This window comes from Brachyhypopomus gauderio, chromosome 17 (assembly GCF_052324685.1).
Source record: "Brachyhypopomus gauderio isolate BG-103 chromosome 17, BGAUD_0.2, whole genome shotgun sequence".
Lineage (NCBI taxonomy): Eukaryota > Metazoa > Chordata > Actinopteri > Gymnotiformes > Hypopomidae > Brachyhypopomus > Brachyhypopomus gauderio.
In genome coordinates, this window is record NC_135227.1 from 18,635,419 (window position 1) to 18,643,173 (window position 7,755).

General features: G+C 41.4%; 1 long non-coding RNA gene across 1 annotated transcript; it reads left to right on the plus strand.

The window, feature by feature from the left end:
- The first annotated feature begins 4,554 nt into the window (after positions 1-4,554).
- Positions 4,555-6,079, plus strand: LOC143481203 (uncharacterized). The gene is made up of 2 exons (XR_013121976.1): positions 4,555-4,638; positions 5,868-6,079. It is a non-coding gene; the product is annotated as an uncharacterized LOC143481203 (long non-coding RNA).
- The last annotated feature ends 1,676 nt before the right edge of the window (positions 6,080-7,755 follow it).

Genomic DNA, 7,755 nt, shown 5'->3' on the forward strand with positions numbered 1-7,755 from the left:
TCATTTGACCATCGTTGTTTATGCTGCAGATTACTGGAGTATAAACAATCCCAACAGCCCATTTGAGAAGCTAAAGAACAGGTGTGAAGAGCATCAGTATGTGAGCTGAATGCTCCAGACACCTGGAGGACAAAGGACGTTGGTTTCAAGCAGACACACTGACGTCTGGAGATGTGGGTGAGATGGTCCTGCTGACTCAGACACCAAGAGGGGACACACACTGATCCTACACGCATGGTCAACGGCCAGTGTTAAACTGGTGGAGGTGGACTGGTGGAGTTAAAGTGGTGGAGTTAAAGTGGTGGAGGTGGACTGGTGAAGATGGACTGGTGGAGTTAAACTGGTGGAGGTAGACTGGTGGAGTTAAAGTGGTGGAGGTGGACTGGTGAAGGTGGACTGGTGGAGTTAAAGTGGTGGAGGTGGACTGGTGAAGGTGGACTGGTGGAGTTAAAGTGGTGGAGGTGGACTGGTGAAGGTGGACTGGTGGAGTTAAAGTGGTGGAGGTGGACTGGTGAAGGTGGACTGGTGGAGTTAAAGTGGTGGAGGTGGACTGGTGGGTGTAGACTGATGGAGTTAAACTGGTGGAGGTGGACTGGTGGGTGTAGACTGATGGAGTTAACCTGGTGGAGGTAGTCTGGGTAAAGGTTAAGCAAACTGCAGCTAGGACGTCTTCAGTCACTTAGAGGGCTTAGAGGATAGTTCGGAACACTGATACCACAGTCTGCAATCAGAATAAATATATTCATTAGGACTTGAAGGCCAAACATTGATAATGTTACTATGATAGACTTTGTGGGCCCTGATAACAACTGAAGGTGTTAGAGCCATGACTTAATCATACAGCCTGTGCAGATGTGAAGTGAACTGTTCACAAACACAGCACCAACCTCTACCACACTGTCATATTACCATCTCAATCTTGGTACATTGAGTATATAATGAAACGTTTGTGTTGCTTTTTGAGTGACGATACCATGCAAGTATGTTTATTGATCCATCAGATTGTTCAAAGATGTTGAGAGGAAATGTCGCCATCATCAGAGGGAAGTGAATTTCATTTGAATGATACCCATTTCCTCTCTATCTTCATACACACACTAACACACACACACACACACACACACACACAGCTTCACAGCACAGTTTGTTCAGTACCTTCTGCAAACACAATATGGGACTAAAAGCTTCCCTCCCAGACTCTAAGCTGGTTTACATGATACCCCTCTGCCCCTAATGCCTGTGTGTGACTGAGGGGGAATGTGTGTGAGCATGTGTGTGTGTGTGTGTGTGTGTGTGTGTGTGTGTATGTGTGTGTGCGAGCATGTGTGTGTGTGTGTGTGTCTGTATGTATATATATATTTGTGAACATGTGTATGTGAGCATGTGTGAGTGTGTGTGAGGTTGTGTGAACGTGTGAGGTCTTGTGAACATGTGTGAGTGTGTGTATGAGAGTGTGTGAAGGCGTGTGAACATGTGTGAGTGTGTGAGGTCTCGTGAACATGTGTGAGTGTGTGAGGGCATGTGAACATGTGTGAGTGTGTGTATGAGCGTGTGTGAGGGCGTGTGAACATGTGTGAGTGTGTGTGAGATCTTGTGAACATGTGTGAGTGTGTGTATGAGAGTCTGTGAGGTCTTGTGAACATGTGTGAGTGTGTGTGAGGGCGTGTGAACATGTGTGAGTGTGTGTGAGGACGTGTGAACATGTGTGAGTGCGTGTATGAGCATGTGTGAGGGCGTGTGAACATGTGAACATGTGTGAGTGTGTGTGAGGGCGTGTGAACATGTGTGAGTGTGTGTAAGGTCTTGTGAACATGTGTGAGTGTGTGTATGAGCATGTGCGAGGGTATGTGAACATGTGAGTGTGTGTATGAGCGTGTTTGAGGGCGTGTGAACATGTGTGAGTGTGTGTAAGGTCTTGTGAACATGTGTGAGTGTGTGTATGAGAGTGTGCGAGGGCGTGTGAACATGTGTGAGTGTGTGTATGAGCATGTTTGAGGGTGTGTGAACATGTGCGAGTGTGTGTATGAGCGTGTGTGAGTGTGTGTAAGGTCTTGTGAACCTGTGTGAGTGTGTGTATGAGCGTGTGTGAGGGCGTGTGAACATGTGAGTGGTACGTCGATGGTTGGCAGGGTCTCCGGCACTTTAATCCAGCACTGAAGAGAAACACATCAGCACCATATGAAGGCCAGAAGACTTCAGCCCACCTGGTTTCAGTCGCCGCATAATAACCACATTCTGACCTTCAGTGAGACAAGAAGACACTCACAGTCCTTTATCTGCACTGAGAAAAACTGCATTACCACATGACAAAGAGAGCAAATGTAGTGGGACAAAATCTTTATTCAACCTCTTTAAAACCTTCAACATTACAACGTTGAGACGCAGTAAGATACTTCTATTACTAATAACAATAATAATAATAACATCAACAATAACATTCATCATCATCTACGAACCCACGTTTGCGACAGGACATGAAAAACTGAACTGAAAGAAAATTAGAATAAACAAACAAGACAAAAAGATCGAGATCAGAGAGCCAAAATGTACAATAAAAAAAATAACAGAACAAAAACTAAATAACTAAAAACGAAAATCTAAAAACTAAAGAACTAAAAACAACATAGTAAAGAATGAAAAACTAAAATAAACGCCTGCACATTGTCCATGTGTTTGGGAAGAGAAGGGCTTCCACACGCCTGCACATTCTCCACCCCCCCCCCCCCCCCCCACCGTACTCACGCAGACGGGCCCTAACTCGGCTGCGGTTTGATGTGGGGTGAGTTTTGATCCTGGGGTAAGTTCTTCACCACAATGCTTCTAAAATAACAGCTATCCTCACTGGACCTCTAAGAGTGTCACCTGGAGGTCAGACTCTCTTTAATAGTGTATGTGCTCTAAGCAATAATAATCACACGAACTGTTAAAGCTACATCTAAATCTACATGATGAATGTAGAAGAAACAAGAAAGAAAAAAGTAAATGAAAGGATGAAAAGGGAAATGCAGAATGAACAAGCTCTTGATTTTTTTTTCAGCCACAATAAAAATAATGGAGCGAATCTCCACAGGTAATACACAAGCGCCACCATGTGGCCATGTAATGACATGGCATTATGAGTGCGGCGTTAAAATATCGATCCGTTTCAGTTACAGCCTTTTCAATCAGACGTTTGGGATCTATTTATATCAATAACTGAACATAAGCCAAAAATGCATTATAGATTGAGCAGCATTAGTAGATAACATGTTTGCATATATTTCAGTGGCTTAGACCAAAATAGATCTGTAAAATGGTCGCGAACGAAACGCATTAATATAACTTCACTTCTATTAGTAGGTGAAGAATCTCAGCTCACGGACGAAAATTGACGTTTATTTAATTTAACCAGGAGACATATGTCACATTTGGCCCACTCGTGTCATACAGTTACAGGTACAGTTAGTTTTCTCAGTACAGAATCCTCCTTAACGGAACTTGTATAACAGGTATAACAGCAATAGCCTGCATTGAATCTTCCCCAGGACTTTAAATATCGATGAAGTCATTTAAAAAGTAAGTACGATTGTACTTTACCTCAATAAGAAATTCTACTTTAATCCAACTCAAGAAATCTACTAAAACAGGCAATAATAAGAAGACCGTTGTCGACGGTTCATCAAAATACACTATATGGAAAAATATAACACATGTAATAATTAGTTACATCTTTAAAAGCAAACATAAACACAGGCACAAATACAAACCCACATTTAATTATCTGTCATTACAGCACGTACACACCCAGCTGTGTTCATGACTGATCCTCAACAACTTTAGAAACACTTTATATTTCAGGGACCTTTTCCCACCGGTTTCTGGAGTATGCTGCTGTGTGTCAGGACGTGAGAGGACTTGCACGCTGTGACTCGACTAACGAGAATCACACGTGAGGAGCCCGGCTCACACGTCACGCGTCATGCGTCATTTACACTGGCGCCGTTTAGCAGCGTTATACAGAATACATCCTCTACTTAAAACACTATGTGACCCAGAACCCAGTCGACAGCTGCAGTACTACACACAGCTTTAAATACGACATAATTCAAGATCATTTAGTAATCGAGACCAATATAAGTGCGAAAATAATCTTTAAAGTGTGTGATTCGGTATAACCACAACAGCTAGGTGGGCCCTTACTTGCAAAATTTTAATTTCCAAAAGAACAGAGACATGTGACTAAATATTTCATGACAGGATATTTCATTTCTGGTACATAAATAAACAGAAACATCAAACACTAGCCTATAGACACCTTTCAGTGGAAAATAAACGTCCTTACAGGCAGTTGTAAGGAAGTCTATCAGGATTAAACTACCAAACTACTAAAAACTTTCTTTCTTCATGCCATTAGTCAGTGCACACACCAGTGTGTTGTTCTGTGTTTGTTTGGTGCTGCACTGCTCTGCTGTCGTTCTGTATAATTATTCGGAGTGTCTATTTGCACCCGGGTACAAGTAGCATTTGCCACACAGCGAGGCTATTTTCACCCCTTAATTTAAAAAAAAAAGCGAACCCATCTGCGCATGTCTACCAATGAATGCGCGGGAGCGAAAAGGCGCAAATTCAAAGGAACCGAAACGGAGACAGTAGGAAACGGTAAGCAGAATTTGGTTAATAGTTATGTATAAAGGTCCATCACTCAATTTAACTTTACATTTTAAGATATATATTTAAGAAATAGTGTGAGAATTATTATCCAACGAACACTGATATATTTTTGAGCTAATAGGAGCATAATAGTGGCGAACGTAAAGTGTTACCGGGTGGGGGGTGTAAAATGGACACAGCGAGAAAAAAAGACAGATTTCAAGTGTGCAGAAACAGTCTAAATAGTCGTTTGAACTAACCTAGTGAAAACCGGGACATTAAATAATTTTTATTTTTTGCCGCGACCGAATATTAAAAAGAAGGAAAACCGGGACAAACCGGGACAGCGACGTGAAAACCGGGACAGGTGGCAACACTAACTGGCGCTACAGAGCTTGGAGGCGGACACAAACGCTGAGGAGAGCGAGATTTATTAAGAGGAATGATCATGATCAAAGTCGTTCAAACAGACAGGGGTCATAACGGGCGAGCCATCCAGGTTTGACAAATAAACAGGCATGACGATACTAAGAATTAAACTAAGACACCGAACGAACACTTTAAACCAAACACGGGGTAAACGCATACAAACTAGAAAATCAGGCTACAGAAAACACAGACGACTGAGCAACGAAATGAGTAGAACTCAGACCAGAAAGCGTAGAACACTGAACAAAGAGCATGAATAACAAGAGCACAACACGACCAAAGAGCATGAATAACAAGAGCACAACACGACCAAAGAGCATGAATAACAAGAGCACAAACTAACCAAATAGAACAAAACAACCAATAACCGATAAGTGAAACACTGGGACTATAAATACACAGAACTAAACTAGACACACACAGAACTAAACTAGACACACAGGTGAAGACACTGATGACACGGGCGTGTCAGACGAGGGGAAACCATGGAGACAGACATGCAGGGAACAACACAGACACAAGGACAGGAACAAGTGACAGAGAGGGGGGTGTAGCCCTACGTGACATTGCTATCTTACAAAAACAAATTTGTCCAGTCTATTTTTTGAGTTTTGTGTAAAATTATATAATTTTGTCTTTTTGTTCTCTATTTTTGTGTTGTTTCAGTACACACAAAGGACATGAATGTGTATAACAAAAGATGTACAGTCCTTTTGAATTAAGGTTTTTGCATGACAGAGTCAATATGCCAGACTTATAATGTAATGACTATTTTATATAAGCTAATATTTGTGTTTTCTCCCAAGAAGGAAGAAAAGCTAAAGAACATTTGTGAAGGATACTCCTTCGACAGTTGTGAGGAATTCCAGAGAGCACTGAGATTATGGAGTGAAGAGGGCTACCATCCAATGCACAAAATTAAAATTTATTTAAACATGATGTAAATAATAAAAACCCCAATTTATTTCTTTAAAAAATGTACAAACCATCCAGAAAAAATGAATTAAAAAATCAAATCTGTCTTCTGCATTCTGTGAAATTAAATAAAATTAAAGAGGCTGATAATGTACTGGCAGGAAGAATATTTGTATACATCATACTGTAACGCTGGCGACTGGGTGAAGGACGAGACACAGAATCCTGTTCGCTACAGACGTTACTTTATTTGTCTTTACACATATAGCGCAGACAGTGCACGTTTAACACTCATATAGAGACACGTAGACTCAGACAACGACGAGCACAAGACACTGCGCGAACGCACATTAAATAGACAAACTACATAAACCCCACATGATGACGAGACGAGCCACAGGTAAAACGAATTATCACAGGACGCAACCGCACCCACGGAGATCCACTGACGCAGACGACGTAAACACACGCCCAAAGGGAGGGGTCGGGGACCATAACGTGACACATACAATGTGGTGTACATATCAGGGTGCTACAGACAGATATTAACTTGTGTTACATTTTGTTTTAACATTATTTATCACTGGCAGTGTATATTACATGTAGTATTTACCATGTGATTACTGCCATTAGCGGTAAGCGACTTAGGATAATTAAATTGCTATTTAAATTCTAAGCATGGTAAAGAAAAAGACTCACAAGTGAAAAACTAAATTCAAACAGGTCTACCCCATAACCCCAAATAAAAGTATCTTCACTTCTTGTAAAATAATTTGTAAGTAAAATGGAACACAAAAGAATAGTACTAATCTTTGATAAATCAAAATGTTGGGTGCAAATAGCACACACTGCTGCATATACCCGGGTGCAAATAGCACACACTGCTATGTACACCCGGGTGCAAATAGCACACATTGCTGCATATACCCGGGTGCAAATAGCACACACTGCTATGTACACCCGGGTGCAAATAGCACACACTGCTGCATATACTCGGGTGCAAATAACACATACTGCTGCATATACCCGGGTGCAAATAGCATCTGCCATAATTATTTTATCGGAGTGTCTATTTGCACCCGGGTACAAGTAGCATTTGCCACACAGCGAGGCTATTTTCACCCCTTAATTTAAAAAAAAAAAAAAGCGAACCCATCTGCGCATGTCTACCAATGAATGCGCGGGAGCGAAAAGGCGCAAATTCAAAGGAACCGAAACGGAGACAGTAGGAAACGGTAAGCAGAATTTGGTTAATAGTTATGTATAAAGGTCCATCACTCAATTTAACTTTACATTTTAAGATATATATTTAAGAAATAGTGTGAGAATTATTATCCAACGAACACTGATATATTTTTGAGCTAATAGGAGCATAATAGTGGCGAACGTAAAGTGTTACCGGGTGGGGGGTGTAAAATGGACACAGCGAGAAAAAAAAGACGGATTTAAAGTGTGCAGAAACAGTCTAAATAGTCGTTTGAACTAACCTAGTGAAAACTGGGACATTAAATGATTTTTATTTTTTGCCGGGACCGAATATTAAAAAGAAGGAAAACCGGGACAGGTGGCAACACTACTGGCGCTACAGAACTTGGAGGCGGACACAAACGCAGAGGAGAGCGAGATTTATTAAGAGGAATGATCATGATCAAAGTCGTTCAAACAGGCAGGGGTCATAGGCGAGCCATCCAGGTTTGACAAATAAACAGGCATGACGATACTAAGAATTAAACTAAGACACCGAACGAACACTTTAAACCAAACACGGGTACATAAACGCAT